Source organism: Andrena cerasifolii, chromosome 11 (assembly GCF_050908995.1).
Source record: "Andrena cerasifolii isolate SP2316 chromosome 11, iyAndCera1_principal, whole genome shotgun sequence".
NCBI classification, from domain to species: domain Eukaryota; kingdom Metazoa; phylum Arthropoda; class Insecta; order Hymenoptera; family Andrenidae; genus Andrena; species Andrena cerasifolii.
In genome coordinates this window covers 147606-164473 of record NC_135128.1, presented here as the reverse complement: position 1 = coordinate 164473, position 16868 = coordinate 147606, and positions in this window count along the sequence as shown.

Below are 16868 nucleotides of genomic sequence, written 5' to 3'. Positions count from 1 at the left end.
TTTTGGTGGTGCCACACGAAAGGGTTGCAGAGGTACTGCAGGAGTTTCATGATGCTCCAGTAGCTGGACACTTTGGAGTAAACAAGACCTTGGCGAGGATTCGCCAACAGTTCTTCTGGCCCACGTGTCGACAGGACGTTGAAGAGTGGTGCCGGCGGTGTGACACCTGTGCGGCGAAGAAGGGACCACGCCAGAGGGGAGCAGGGAACCTGAAAGTATACAACGTGGGAGCTCCGTTCGAGAGGCTTGCCCTGGACGTTGTGGGTCCGCTCCCGAGGTCCCAAGCCGGGAACAGGTTTATGCTGGTTGTGGCGGACTAGTTCACCAGATGGCCGGAGGTCATCGCGATGTCAGAACAGCGAGCTGTCACAGTGGCAAGAGCTCTTTTGCACAACGTAGTATGTCATCATGGTGTACCGTTGGAGATACACACGGGCCAAGGAAGGAACTTTGAATCCTCCGTCTTCAAGGAACTGCTGAAGCTGCTTGGAATCAGGAAAACACGAACAACTCCCCTGCATCCTCAATCCGGCGGGCTGGTAGAACGTTTGAACAGGACATTGCTTCAATACCTCGTAATGTTTGTTTCAGAACACCAGCGGGATTGGGACGAGTGGATCCCCATGTTCCTCCTCGCTTACAGGTCAGCACGTCACGAGGCCACGCAACTGACCCCAGCGATGATCATGTATGGCCAGGAACTTCGTTTACCCCTGCAGTTATGGAGAGAATTACCTCCAGAAATAGAGGAAGACGAGAACATTGAACGGGGATACTCCGAATGGATCCGAGGGAAAATGAAGAAGATCCACGAATTTGTTCGCCGCCGTCTAGACATCTACAGCTCCAAGATGAAGACGTGGTACGACAGGCACGTACATGCAGTGGAGTTCCAGCCTGGAGAACGAGTGTGGTTGTTTCAACCAAGAAGAAGAAAAGGAAAATGCCCGAAACTACAAGCTGACTGGGAAGGCCCATGCAAGATAGTGGATCGGATCAACGACCTTGTCTACAGGATACACCGTTCGCCTAGGAAGAAGTGCCAGGTGGTCCACGTGCGCCGCCTTGCGAAGTACGAAGGACGTTTCGCAGCTTGATGAGGAATCTGCCGAACAAAAGGACTCAAGACTGAAGAAGAATCAAGAGAGAAGATTTGTTTGTAGCTAATCTGGTGGATGGGGCTGCGTACGCAGTCCAGCCCCCCGCTCTCTTATTTTGTTACAGGTTCTCGATACCTCACGACCAGGGACAAGGGAATTCCCCGAATTCCCCGAATTCTCCCGAATTCCCCGAATGTGCCGCAATAGCGTGGCGGTCCGCAGCGGAGTGCGGACATACGAGAAAGCGCCCCGCTAGCCCCCTGGAGGAGACCCCACGAGCCCCCGGGACGGCCGGGATGGAGGAACTCGTGAGGTATCCAGGTCAAAGAAGGAGGAGAGTGGACAGCAGACGGGAAATGGCATCCTCAATCACCAGGCGGACAAGCGGTGCTTGGACCGGCTGGAGGGGATGTCGCGGAGACGGGAGCGCTAACCGGACGCACAGGACGGTCCCCTGGAACAACACCAGAGGCCACGAAGAGGAATGGGGCCATCAGGAAGTCAAGGATTGGAGGATAGGAGAAGACTAGAAGAAAGAAGATAACCAGGGTTGACGAGCCCGGCGGCTGGACTGGGGGCTGGGCCGCTTGCATACTTGTGATTAGCTGCAATTCCCTGCTTGCGTGCTCGGCCATCCTTTCTGGCTACCAGATCGTGCGCCCCAACAGACTGCCCACAGAGACGCGGAGTCTAATGTGTTTGACGTTTCTTTACAAGGGAAACCGGATCAACCGCACCAGGAGTTTCGGATGATCCTGCCGAGGATCCAGAGGAGCGACATTGAGCCGACGAGAGTATGACACCGATAAACGAGGGACTGTTGCTGTCCCGACACCCCCAGCTGGATCGAAGGGTCGCCGAGGGAACCGAAACAGGGAAGGGGCACCGAAGAGAAGCTGGATGAGAAGTTCAACGGAGAAAGAGAATGCGAGACATGTGGAGGATCAGAAGTCCCGACAGCTGGACGACAGGAATCCCCCCCCCCCCCCGCCACTACCCAAGAAGAAGATGCGCCGTCGAAGAAGACGAAACCCGTTCAAGAAAGAAGAACACAAGTACGAAGACGCAAGTGGAGGGTAGGGACACGACAGACTTTCAGAGGACCGCGTACCCACGCCTTGCCCAGGGTTTTTGGAGTGGTTTTCCCCTCGGCGTGAAGGCGAATGCCGGGGCGAGGGTCGGAAGAGGTCACACAGCAACGTTCCCACTCTTCTGGACCAGGGTACGGCTGCAGGAGACAACGAGACTGCAGCGGTCGGGACGACCGCTTCTCCAGAGGGGGGAGCAATGTTGCGAACACCCTGTGGATGGAATCCAGGGCCTGCGGCTGCTCGCGACAGAAACAAGAAGACGAGCGAGAAGAAGGCGATCCGATCGATCGCCTGTCAAGCTGTGATACGAGAATCAGACGAGATAGCGAACAGATATATCGAGATTACCATATTATCTTTGTATTAGATATTTCTTGTTGTTTACCGTTCATGTTGTGTTACTGTTATATTACATTAAACTCTTATTATGCCGAACCCGAAACGCAACGGTATGGAGAAAATTCCGAGTTGAGAATAAGTTTTGCATTGGTCAATTTGCAGTGGTTGAACCATGTAACATCTTCGGACATCACATTCTTTCGAGCAGTCTGTAGAGCAAAGATAACATATCGCGGCTTCTCCAGCTGCGCAGCTGCCTTCACGGCCCACGAATGCTTGGTTGTGCTCTGTAAGAGAGGTTACTCGTACAGATCCCGGGGTCGAAAACTAATGCTCAAGTTTTGTTCACTTTCCAAAGCACGTAGCAATGATAGCTTATTAACACCACTCAGCGTCACATGAGGCATCCGCCATTGCACTTTAAGTAATTCAATTTCTGGTTCTAACGTGGGCGATCCTATTAGAGAATTGTTATCGTTGCGCGATCGTATTAAAATCAATTCGTGACGCGCATTAATAACCATGCGTTTGTAGACCTCGCAATATCCCAGCAAATATTTGAGCGGGATGCAAAAATTGAAATGATTCTTCACTATTAGCTCATCATGCCGTTTCAAGCCCCATCCAGCATTCTCCATATTTTTGTTTTCGTCGGATGTCAGCGATACATAGTTTTTAAGCGTGGTAATTATTCCAACATTTTTGTTGCGGTCAATCTCCACGCCATTCAGCTCATATCGAATCTCATCAAATATAAACGCCATGCAATTATTTCCCAACATCACCGTCGATGTAACATTTGGCTTATTTATCGTCAATTTCCGCTCCACATAGAGGAAACTTTCACACGGCAATGTGTATGAATCCTGCTGATGCATATGTATTCTTATCTCATTGCTGTGTCCAAATGTCGTGTTCACATATGGGTTGTATGTATGAGTCTCAAACTTGACGATGCGATCATCAAATGTCGGCTTCCGTCCAATGCTTAGAATGTCTGCTATTTTCTCAACTTAATTGCGCACAATGAATCCCAATTATTTAAAAAATGCAGTATTCGCAGCACTGAGCCTCTTGTTTTTAGCGTAATCGGAGCTGTTGTTGTTGTTGTTGTTGCAAGCAATTTCGTTTGGAAGAAATGTGTTTCTGGAATCGTTTAACACAAGCATCTCTTTCATTCGCACCACATGTATTATCTTCGGCGTCGTACGTGCAGTCTGATGGTAATCTCTTCAACTCGAAAATAGAGCAACCGTCCGTTTTGATAAACAACGCGTATCGTTAGATCCATAATGACCCGTGAGGTGATTGGAAGGTAAATGACGTTCCCGATATCTTATATCCTGGTGGGCCTCTCAGAAAAAATTCATGTATCGTATGTACGCGCTTTCCATTGTTGCATGGACCAGCGGTCACGCTACATTCTTTGCGAATAATGTTTACATTCATGATATAAATTGGATCGTCCGATTCGTGCCACTGTACTGGTTCTAATATCCGATTCACCGAGAATCCCAGTAGCGATCTAATGTTATTGGGCTTCATAAAGTCTATGGCAAACGAGCAGTACAGCTCGCTCTTCATGTTGTTGATGTTGGGACGCAACAGTATAGGATACACATCGTTGTCACCATCGTCGTTGACATCGATGCCGCCGAGATTTTGAGGTTACCGCTTGAGTAATCGCTGCTTCAAATACTTGGCAATGGCGTCTAGTTCGTAGGAGCCGTGGGGAATCGTAATGTAATCATGGCCCGTGTCGATGCTGTTGTTGTTGGTGTCATAGTTTGTGGTGAAGTAGAATTTATCATTGCTCGAGTCGATGTTGGGTATCGTATGATAAGTTTCAAAGGTTGTTAGACCAAGCTCGTAATCATCATTGCTCAAATTTATGGGTGGAAAGTAGCTTACTGCGAGGGTGCCAATCTTGCCGGTTAGAGTGAACGTTAACGACATATTCCGAGGAACTGCTCGACTATTACTAAATCAGAGTAGTGGGAAGTCAATCCTTAAATATGGTGCCGATCTTTTGTAGAAAACGTAGACATAGTTGTCCACAATTGCTCTGATTGTACTCCTGATAAGACGTTCTATTGTATTCAATTTTCGCTGTATCTTTATCCAGATATTGTACCAATACCTTAGGCGGTATTAGATTGCCAAAGCTGTCAAAATATACAGCTCGGCGACCGCTCTTCGCATACGCCATCCAATGAGTCCTCGGTCCCTTGACATTGTCCAAATTTACGATACCGCTCTCGTTTCGGCGTATTCCTCCGGCTGGTAGCGCGTGGGACATAAAAACACCTCTAAAGAATGAAATACGCATATGTTTTGGCAACTCCTCCAATTGTGCATCGGTAGTTACGCCCACAGGCATTTTTATTGTCTTTTCAGCGTTTTTTTTCGTTTCGAAATTCCCTGTCCGCGCTGGTATGGTGTGAGATAAAGTCCACGACTTTCCATGGAGCGATTATGACGTTGCATTTCCAGCAGCTGACGTTGCGCCGCCTTATTATCGTTTACTGCCTTGGCGATCCCCGCTGCTCCACCAGCTCCGAATGATCCGATAACACCTTGCAGCGGGAGAAATGGTAATATACCACCCCGTTTTGCCGCCGGAAGAATCCGCTTTTGTAGTGTTCTCTTTGCAGTCTTTTGCGGGGTTTTGTTTTCATCCCCATTCCAATCTTCGTCTTGGCATTCATAACTGCCCAAACAGCTGTAGCAGTACCTCTTTCACCCAGAGTCGAGTCTCGCGCAACGACGCGTTTTCGCGCTTTGTCAGCGAGTACCTTAACTGACGCGTCGTCTTTCGTCGAGGTCGTTGCTACGCGAATACGCAATATCGTGTTCGTGACACGCTGCGTCCAACGGATTGATGTCTTGATCACCATTAGCCAATCGTTTTGCCAGACAAGTTCCTGGACCACAAAACTGGTATCCTGGGATATGTAATTCGATATGTAGCGCGATTATCGCCCGATTTAACAAATCGCAGCCTTTCTGTACTCTCGTCAGCTCAATTCGCTACAGTTTTTTTATCACTGGTGCTGGACCGTCGATATGCGATCGCTACCAAGGGCGATTATAATATTCCAAACACCGACGATACTGCGGAACCTCAGGATCGGCTTTTATATGCTCGGGTAGTTTGTTCCACAATTGTCTATGGGCCAGCCATACCCACGCAGGAGAATAATTTTTGTTATATCTATATTTCAACTGTTCAGAGGTAAAATCTCGAATAATGCAACTACCCGACGGAAGGAGAAGCATTTCGAATACTGAGCTGTTTTGCTTCGGCGCGGGACTTTAAATAGGGCGCGTCGTCGCTTCGATGTATCAAAATCAATTTCGTGGTTCTCAGAGAGGATACGATTCGTGTGGCAACCTGTAACGATACGCGTGACAAATTTTGCCGATAAATCGCAAATGATGTCTTCGAAAACAAGACGATGGTAGCATGTTGCCAAATACTATACGCTGCCTCATTTGTGGCCCATCAAATTGTGGAAAGACCAACGTGCTAGTGAGCTTGTTGGAAAGTCCTCACGGCGTGCACTTCGAGAACGTGTACGTGTATTCCTAGTCGTTGAAATAGCTGAAATATCAGTATTTGGAGAATTTAATGGCTCCGATATATGAATTTGGCTACTTTACGTTTTTGAATAATAGGGACGTCATCCCACCGGGCGAACCGCTTCCGAATTCAATTTTTGACGTGGCATGTGACAAGCAAGATACGATACGAGAATACTTTGCAATGGGACGCAACTCGAACGTTGACTGCTTCTATCTCTATCAGACGTATGCAATGATTCGCAAGCCTTTTATATGCGACAATGCGAATCTGTTGATTCTGTTTAAGCAGGATAGTACCAACTTGAAACATGTGTACAATGATCACCTAAACACTGACATGTCTTATGAGGATTTCAGCACGTTGTGTCGTAATTGTTGGCAGCGGGAGTATGGTTTCGTGGTAATAGACAAGGATAGCGCGATGTCAAATGGACGTTATAGGAAGGGGTTTAACGAGGTTGCAGTACCGTAAGATGACCAATGGTCGTCAACACGTCGGTGAGATCGCAACGCCTACGGTACAATGATGATCGATATCTATATTCTGGTGAATAAGGATCGCGAGAGAATAGCGTAGGAAATTGCAAAAACCAGCGAATCCATTCGCAAGAAACATCAGGCCTTGAAGGCTGGCAAGATGGAGGAAGATATCGCGTTGGAGAGATACTTTAAACCTATTGTTGAACCCGTAAAACATATTGTGGAAAATACCGCAGCGACAGAAGTTGACACACCACCGCTGAAGTGCACAAACGTTGAAGCGAATGAAACATTAACGCCTAAAACAAAAATCCAACCGACAGGAAACACATCGCGTAAGAGAAATAGGAAACGATCATACATGTCATTGGAAAATTTACTCGTAACCTCCACACCAGTTCAATCGTTGCGGAAACGTCGACCTCAGCTCCCCCGGCACCAATAAATACATTTCCCGGTGTACAATCGCTCAACACCAATGATGAAGACGTGTTCGAAACTACCTTCGATGAGTCATTTGCAACATATATTAGACAGCACCTCCAAACATCCGTGGGACAAGAAACCTTTCGCAACCATTTCGGTCCGCTGAGGCAAAAATACATGAGCGCAATTCTAAGTAGTGATAACGATACAACAATAGATTATGTGTACGGCGTATACTTTGGCAATAGTGGAACGATGCTTGGGGATAAGGCTTTCGATATAGACAAGGATGATAATATAATCATTGATGGTGTAAGATACGGAGGCCCGGTCTGTACGAACTGATTTTCAAGAGAATTCCCGACGATGCTATACAGGGTGTCCCAGAATTGAGGGACATCCCGGAACATTCAATATCCTGATGCAAAAACACATCGAAAAGTCCTTAACCGTTTTGGGATCTGGGGTTTCGTTTTCGAGATATTAAGAAACAAGCCCGAGCAATCAGAGCGCGAGCCTTCCGCTGGAGCTCCCGCGCTAGCGTGGCCGCGGGCCGGGCCGCGCTGCAACTACGAACAAGCAAGGCGGTATGCATCGAAGGAAATTGCGTAGAATGACAAATGAAAAAGACGTAACAAAAAATCTAACCTTTTGCCATGGGTTGTTTGCCATTTAAAGTGAAGAATGAATAAAGGATAAATGGATGAAAATCATGTGTAACGTAAAAAGACGAATACACAGTTGTTTTTTTTTTTAGAAGAATCGAAAATAATAATTATTATTATTATTATTATTTTAAATTTCCTTTTTAATAACGTACAAACGAAAAGGTATGCAACAGGGAACGAACGAAAAGTGATCGTAGTTGTTTATTATGATAAAAATCCGTAGTTCAATAACGGTCAACACTGTTGTTGATAATGAATAAGTCCGTTTAAAAACTGCGAAGATAAATTTACGTACGGAATTTTGGAGAATTATCGCCGGAAATAAGCCATAGCCTGCGTTAAATTTAAAAAATAATAGTTGCCAATAATGTAACTAAAACTCGCCTTTTCGGAAATTCACCTACAGCTTGAAAACCTGAGTCACTGGGTCACTGAATCGATCCTGGTCATCGACAGACGCGCCGAATGCACAGCTGATCTCAGGTACACGACACCATCCAAAGTTAAGGGTCGCAACGTCAAGTGCGTCCGGGTTAATGTACCGAATATTCTCTTCACTGCACGCCTACTAACACTGATCACTTAATTTATTTTTCATGGAACGTGTTGGTCTTACGTTATAAAAATTTGTGGAAATGAATGAGAACTTGGCGTTTGGAGCTGTGGGTATTCCTGCGCAAATTCTCACACTGTAGCACTTGCGTCCCCGTTGTTCGGGAGGTACACGCAGAACCTCGAGTAATACTCTTGAGCAGAGAACATTTCTGCGACGCGATTGCTTGCTGACTGACAAGATTTTTTTCCCAAGCGACTTCTTCTACCCCCAAATAGTTTCTCTCGTTCCATTCTGAGTTGATCCCCACCAGCCCAAGAGGCATCAGGTAAAAAGAAGCCAGCATATTCTCGAAACACACGTGCTTCGCAGAAGTGCAACGAACGTACTATCGTGCACTTTTACAAATGTCTGCGTTCCGTCCTTTTACTGCCAATGTACCCATTGCTTGGAGGTAGGCAGCAGACACCACGTGTTTCGGTTCGAAAGGGTCCGCAGAGAAGAGAAACAGAAAGTCTTCGAGTTGCTATAAAGAAAAAATCCTGTTTCCCTTTTCCGATACCCTGAGTTCACGTCTGCTACGAGGCGGAACCAACTAAGCCATAAATTACCTAAAACTGTAGGAAACCGTTGTGTACCGTCGACTAGCGGGACAATACGGTCATAAATCGCGACCCTAGCGAAATGCTCTGGGCGATCAGCCTGATTAATTTTTGGCAACTACCAATTAAAAAGTATTATTCAACATCAATGCGGCTTGCGAAGAGACACAGGAAGAAAGAAAGCATATAGTTTGAGTCCCGCCTGTTTCGTCCTACCTTCAAATTAAAGACGGATCCCTTATCTCTCGAGTATAAACACGCGCTCGAATTTCAAAAGAAAAACACGCGTCGACGTATTCCGTGCGAGAGACGGTGGGCTTGAAGTCCGATTGGCCCCAAACTAACCAATCTGTCTTGCATCCCTCCCAAACGGCCACTGTCCTGAAAAGGCCCTCTTCACAGCAATATCGCCTCCATAAGGCCCACCTCCTCTCGCACGGAATACGTCGACGTGTGCTTTTGTTTTGAAATTCGAGCTCGTGTTTATACTCGAGAGATAAGCAGGCCCGATTGGTTAGTTTGGGGCCAATCGAACTCCAAGCCCACCTTCTCTTGCACGGAATACGTCCACGCGTGATTTTCTTTTGAAATTCGAGCGCGCGTTTAGACACGAGAGATAAGCAGGCCCGATTAGTTAGTTTGGGGCCAATCGAACTCCAAGCGCACCTTTTCTCGTACGGAATATGTCAACGCGTATTGTCCCTGAATTGCGCCCCGTCTCAGGTAAAGCAACGGCGCGCGATTACTGTCAGCTGACCGTACCGCTACCACCCCATATTTCCTCACTGAGGTCAAACAACAGGTCGACAGAAGAATTGCAGGAGAATTTTACTATCCCACTCTTGGCCAATGACACTGTTTTTATAATAATCATATTTGTAAGTTCCAGCTTGTCATTATCTTCATTATTTGTTGAAAAAGTGTCATTGCTCAATGGAAACCACGAGAAGGTGATGGGCCCTTTCCATCAGGAGAGGATAAGGATGGGTCAGGAGAATGGCATGGATAACAGTCAAATGACGGGGTTTCGAAGTAAGAAGGCCAGATCATAAATTTTGAACACCAGTGACCGGCCATGTACCTTAATTCTTTCGATTGTCAGACTTCCCACGTTTCTGTATTACTTTTTCGACATTGTTTCTGACCTATCGTAAAAACTAACTGCGTTGATCGTCAACGTAGTCTAAAGAAGGTCGCGGTTTATGACCTTGTTCCCTGAGTCGACGGTCGAGATCAGTGCGCCCCAGTCACCATGTTGTCCCACCCTTTTAATGAAGCAGTATACCGATTAACCCCTTAATAAACCAAATGAGTTTTACGAACGAAACGAAGGGCGGAGAGGATAGAAACGAAACGCACTGTCAATAGCACCCCCGTGGTACGTTTCCGGATTTAGCCTCATAATATATTTCATTGAATGATCATAATGTTTTCGCCTAACCGACACCGTTCCTTCGCCTGTCTATCCCTTCCACAGCCAATCGCTTTATGTTTTCGAAATATTGAAATGACCAATAATGTACCTACCTTCGAGGACGTTGTGGGGGCACGACTGTTAATACCTGACATGGGACAGTCAGAACTGTTTCTGAAGCGAAAGCGATCGGATTTTAACAGAGCTATCATCGTACATTTGGCAGACAATGTATACCAACGAAGAATATTACGATATGTTCGTGGTATTCGGGAGCTGTGACACCAACATCGTGGCTGCTGTACGCGCATACAATGAGAAGTATCCCAATCGGCGTCCTATAACCAGAAAAATAATGAAGGGGTTGACATGGAATTTAAGAACGATTGGTCAATTTCGTTCTGATAACAGTACGAGAGGAAGAACAAGAAGCAACGAATCCGTGGAAAATGAGGAAGCAGTGATCGATTTCGTGGAAGAAAATCCAACTATAAGTGTGCGTGGTATTGAAAGAAGATCAGGAATACTGATATCGACGGCACATCGAGTTTTACAAGAAGAAGGATTGTATCCATACCATCTGCGTCGTGTACAAGCACTACTGCCTCGCGACATGCCAGTTCGATTGGCGTTTTGTCAATGGCTCTTGAACGAGTATCAACAAAATCCAGACTTTTTAAAAAGCATTTTGTGGACAGACGAATGTACATTCACGCGAGAACGTATTTTTAACACAAGAAATTCGCATGTGTGGAGTTATGATAATCCACATGAAACCACCATCAGAAGTTTTCAAACTCAGTGGACCCTCAACGTTTGGGCTGGGATAATTGGTGATCAAATTTTGGGCCCTTTTTTCTACCAGCAAGATTGACAGGCGAAGAGTATTTAAATTTTTTGGAGAACGAATGGAACGAGAGAAACTATTTAGGGGTAGAAGAAGTCGCTTGGAAAAAAAATCTTGTCAGTCAGCAAGCAATCGCGTCGCAGAAATGTTCTCTGCTCAAGAGTATTACTCGAGGTTCTGCGTGTACCTCCCGAACAACGGGGACGCAAGTGCTACAGTGTGAGAATTTGCGCAGGAATACCCACGGCTCCAAACGCCAAGTTCTCATTCATTTCCACAAATTTTTATAACGTAAGACCAACACGTTCCATGAAAAATAAATTAAGTGATCAGTGTTAGTAGGCGTGCAGTGAAGTGAATATTCGGTACATTAACCCGGACGCACTTGACGTTGCGACCCTTAACTTTGGATGGTGTCGTGTACCTGAGATCAGCTGTGCATTCGGCGCGTCTGTCGATGACCAGGATCGGTTCAGTGACCCAGTGACTCAGGTTTTCAAGCTGTAGGTGAATTTCCGAAAAGGCGAGTTTTAGTTACATTATTGGCAACTATTATTTTTTAAATTTAACGCAGGCTATGGCTTATTTCCGGCGATAATTCTCCAAATTTCCGTACGTAAATTTTTCTTCGCAGTTTTTAAACGGACTTATTCATTATCAACAACAGTGTTGACCGTTATTGAACTACGGATTTTTATCATAATAACCAACTACGATCACTTTTCGTTCGTTCCCTGTTGCATACCTTTTCGTTTGTACATTATTAAAAAAGGAAATTTACGTGTTCCTTATCCTCTCACTCCAAATAATTATTATTTTCGATTCATCTAAAAAAAAAAAACAACTGTGTATTCGTCTTTTTACGTTACACATGATTTTCATCCATTTATCCTTTATTCATTATTTACTTTAAATGGCAAACAAACCATGGCAAAAGGTTAGATTTTTTTGTTACGTCTTTTTCATTTGTCATTCTACGCAATTTCCTTCGATGCATGCCGCCTTGCTTGTTCGTACTCGCAGCGCGGCCCGGCGCGCGGCCACGCTAGCGCGGGAGCTCCAGCGGAAGGCTCGCGCTCTGATTGGTCGGGCTTTTTTCTTAATATCTCGAAAACGAAACCCCAGATCCCAAAACGGTTAAGGACTTTTCGATGTCTTTTTGCATCAGGATATTGCATGTTCCGGGATGTCCCTCAATTCTGGGACACCCTGTATACACCGATGTCGATAAACAAAAATACAAAAATATACTGCTGACGACGGGGAGTTCCGTTTCCGGTCGCGTGTGAGATAGCTGGGCGTAAGAGTGAGTGGAGTTTGTGGCTGGAGCGAAAGACCAGTGAGGTGGTGAGAGAGTGTGGAAAGTGGAGTGACAGGTAGAGGGGAGTTAAGGAAGGGACGGGGTAAAGGGAAAGGGACGGTGTTAGGAGGTGACAGAAGTGCTGGAGGGATACGGGAGGCTTTGGAGGTTAGGTGGTAGAGATAGGCGAAGAAAAGCGGGAAGAAACGTGGAGTGTGACAGGTAGCGACGCAGGTGGGAGAAGAGTGAAACAGGAGAAAAGAGCTGGTGGGAAGGCGGGAAGTTTGAAAAAGAGAGAAGGCAAAAAGTGTAAGGAAGGACGAGGAGAAAGTTAAGGATAAAAGGAGCAGGAGAAAAAGGATAAGAGGGTAGGATAAAAGGGTAACAGGGCAGGTAAGTGGGGAAGGGGAAGAAAGGAGAAAGAGGATAGAGAAGAGATGGAGGCGAAAAAAGGGGGAGAAAAAGTAGTGGGAAAGAAGGCATTCGAAGGTAGGATTAGAAAGGACAGAGAGAACAGAATGGGGAGTAGCGCGGGAAGTTTAGACAGTTGATGGGGAAAGAAGAGAGAAAGAGAAGAGGACGCTAGGGCAATGGGGCAGGATAAAGCAGGAGGGTTTAAAAGATGCTGGAAGACGTGAAGGTCTCCAGTAAAGGGAGGTAAAGGGGGAGGAAGGAGGGAGGAGAAGAGGAGGGATCGCTGGAGGGAATGATAAGGGAAATGATGTTGGAGATGAGGAGGATGAGGGAGGAAATGATGTTGGAGATGAGGAGGATGAGGGAGGAAATGAGAAGGGATAGGGAAGAGAGAAGGATGATGAAGGAAGTGATACGGAAGGAGAGGGAGGAAATAAAAAAGGAAAGGGAAGACAGAAGAAGAAGTGAGGAGGAGTGGAGAGAGGAAAGGAGAAGATGGGGGGAGATGAGAGAAGAGAGGGTGAGGAGAGGAGGGCTGGTAGAGAAGCTAGGAAAGATAGAGGAATGGGATAGCAGGATGGAGGAGGTGATGGAGAAGGTAGGGAGGTGGGAAAAGGAAAAAAGAGGGAGTGTGGGCGAGGGGTTGATGGGGGAAGGACTAGAGCAGGATTGGAGGATGAGAATTAGAAGGATAGAAGTCACGCAGGACAAGAAAGAAAGGCAGGTAAGAAGAAATAATGTGGTGGTAAGGGGGTTGGGGCTGGAAGGAAAGGAGGAGGTGGGGAGTTTATGGGAAAGGATGGGGTTGGGGATGAAGGGAATAAAGGAGGTGGTGAGAATAGGAAGAATAGGAAAGGAGGGGCGTGGAATGGTGCTGGTAAGGTTGGTAGGAAGGAAGGAGAAGGGGAAGGTGATGGAGGCGAAGAAAAAACTGAGGGGAAGAAGGGAAAGGGTAGAGGACGATCTCACCGAGGAGGAACGGAGGGCGAAATGGAAGATAGAGGGAGAGGCGCAAAGGGAGAGGGAGAGGGGAAGGAAAGTGCAGGTGGGGTATCTGAAAATGTGGGTGGACGGGAAGGTAAGAAGGTGGGACGAGTTAAGGGAGAAATGGTTTGAGGGGCAGGGAAACGAATGAAGTGGGAAGGGGGAAAGAGGAGGAAGGGGGGAAAGAAAGGGGGATTTGGAGGGTGGCGTTCTGGAATGTAGCGGGTGTAAAGAGGAAGGATGAAGGATTTTGGAGGGGGCTGGAGGAATGGGATGTGATGGTACTGAGTGAGACGTGGGTGGAGGAGAAAGATTGGGGGTATGTCGAAAGGAGATTACCTAGAGAGTACATATGGGAAAAGCAGTGGGACAGGAGAGAAAGTCAGAAGGGAAGCGATAGCAGGAATGATGTTGGGGGTGAGAAAGGAGTTGGAAGTGGGAGTTGGAGATGGGGGAGGGAAGGAGGGGATGGGAGAGAATATAAGGAGAAGACGAGGGAGTATGCCAGGTTGTGTGAGGAAAAAAGGAAGAAGGAGGTGGAGAGCTGGGTGATGGAAGTGGAAGGAGTAAGAAAGGAGGGGCAAGTATGGAAGGTGGTGAGTAGGGGAAGGAAAAGGAGGGGGAGGGTTAATGAAGGAATATCAATGGGGGAATGGGACGGGTATTTCAGGGGGTTGCTGGGGGGCGGGGTAGAATGGAGGGTGAGAAGGGGTGGGGAGACGAGAAGGAGGGAAAATGGAGAGGCGGATATAGAGAGGGAGGAAATAGGAAATGTGATAAGGAATTTGAAGGATGGGAAGGCGGGAGGAGGGGGGGGGGATTCCGAACGAAGTGTGGAAGTATGGAGGCGCGGAAGTGGAGAATTGGCTATGGGGGCTGTGTAAGAGGGTGTGGAGGGGGGAAGGCTGGCCAGAAGGGTGGAGAGAGGGGGTGGCGGTTCCAGTAGTGAAGAAGGGGTTGGGAAAGAAGGTAGAAGAATATAGGGGGATAACCCTAACACAGACGGCATACAAGGTGTACTGCTGCCACGGGGTCAAAAGGGCTTTAGGACGGTGGTGGGGTGTATAGATAATGTGTATGTGCTGAATTATTTAATGAACAGGCAAGTGGGAAGAAAGAATGGGAAAATGGTGGTGCTATTCATAGATATGAAAGCGGCGTTTGACTCGGTGGACCGGGAGGTATTGGTTAGGGCAATGAGGGTAAGGGGGGTGAGGGAGGAGTTGGTGGGGAAGTGCGAGGATATCCTTAGGGAAACATCTTGTAGGGTACGGGTGGGGGATGAGGAGGGGGAGAAGTTCTGGGCAGCGAGAGGGGTGAGGCAGGGGTGCCCGCTGAGCCCGAGCCTCTTCTCCCCACTCATAGCGGATATGGAAGAGGAGTTGAAAAAGGAAATATGTGGGGGGGAGTGAAGCTAGGGGGGGGGGGAAGGTCGAGGCGTTGGCATACGCCGACGATGTGGCGGTGTTGGCGGAGGATGAGGAGGGGATGAAGGGGCTGATAGGGAAATTGGAGAAATTTGTGGATGGGAAAGGACTGCAGGTCAATGTGGAAAAAACGAAGGACATGAGGTGTAGGAGGGGAGGGGGAGATGGAAGAGGGTTACATGGAGATGGAAGGGGAAGGAGATTGAGGAGGTGAGGAGCTTCAGATATCTAGGGTATACGGTGATGGGGAACGGGGGGCAGGAGGAGCATGTGGGGGAACGGGTGAAAAAAGGGGCGGCGGTGATGGGGAAGGTATGGGGTATTGGGAAAAGGATGTTTGGAAATGATTGGGATAGGAGATTTTGGCTCTTTGATAAGTTGGTGTGGCTGGTGGTGGGGTACGGAGCGGAGGTGTGGGGGTGGAGGGAAAGCGAGAAGGTGGAACGCCTACATGACAGGTTTTTGAAGTGGGTGCTGGGGGTGGAAAAAGATACGCCGAGTTATATGGTAAGGGAGGACGTGCAAAGGGAAATGATGAAGGGAAGGGCAGGGATGAGGGCTGGGGGTTTGAAAGGAAGCTGGAGGAGGGGCAAGAGGGGGAGCTGTCGAGGAGTTGTTGGGAAGAAATGAAGAGGTGGTTCAAGAGGGGAAAGGCTTTGGAGGGGTGGGATGAAGAAAGGAAAGTGTTTTACGAGGAAAGGGGTTGGACCTTGGAAGAGATAGAAGGGATGAGGGAAAGGAGGGGGGGAAATAAGAGGAGAGGAGTTAGTGAGCAGGGATAGGAAACTGCAGGAAGTGGACAGGTGGAGAAGGATAGGGGAATCAGGTTGGTATGGTAGGGTGAAGGGGGAAGGGTTGCCGGGGTATTTGAAGAAGGGGTGGGGAGAAAGTAGATGAAGAAGGGTCGCGAGGTACAGGTTGGGCAATGAAATGAGGGGGGGAGGTACTGGGAGGAGGAAGAAAAAGGATATGAAGGGTGTTAGAAAGCTTAGCAGAGGAGCGGCACAAGAAACGGTTTGGGTTAAGACGGCACTGCGAATATCCTAATCTATTATTTTAGCACGAGAGTTTTATAAAAACGTTCACGAATATATTTATACAATTATGTACACGGTTTCAATAAACTACACACTATATACAATAAAATATAGCAATGGTTGAATTTAGATGGGTTGCAGCAAATAGGAGCTCAAGCAAGTAAGCAACACAGCTAGTTACAAGCAAAACGTATCTTAATTAAGATAAGGTGCGAAAAGCAAAAAGAGTGCGTAGCGTATGAACTAAAGCAGAGCGACTAACGGAGCGCGATCCAGGAAACCGGCGTCGATTTCCTGGAAGGAATAGCCTTCCCCTTCCATCGATCGCGATTCGAGGGAAGGGGCAGTGATCACTGCTCCACATGAGTCAGTGGGCCGAGCCACTGATCGCCTAATTACTATCGGTTCGGGGAGATGGCGCGAGCAGGCAGGATTTCTTGTACATTTTCTCCCCGGCATTCAGCGAACGATGAATAAATTCCCGAACAATCGATGGCCTGGTCGATTAGGTGTGGTCAGATCGAGAGACGGTGGCGCCACTGAACTCAGGTGGAGGTGCCTGGCAACGCAGATGGAGGCTGAGAAGCGATCAAGATTGTAT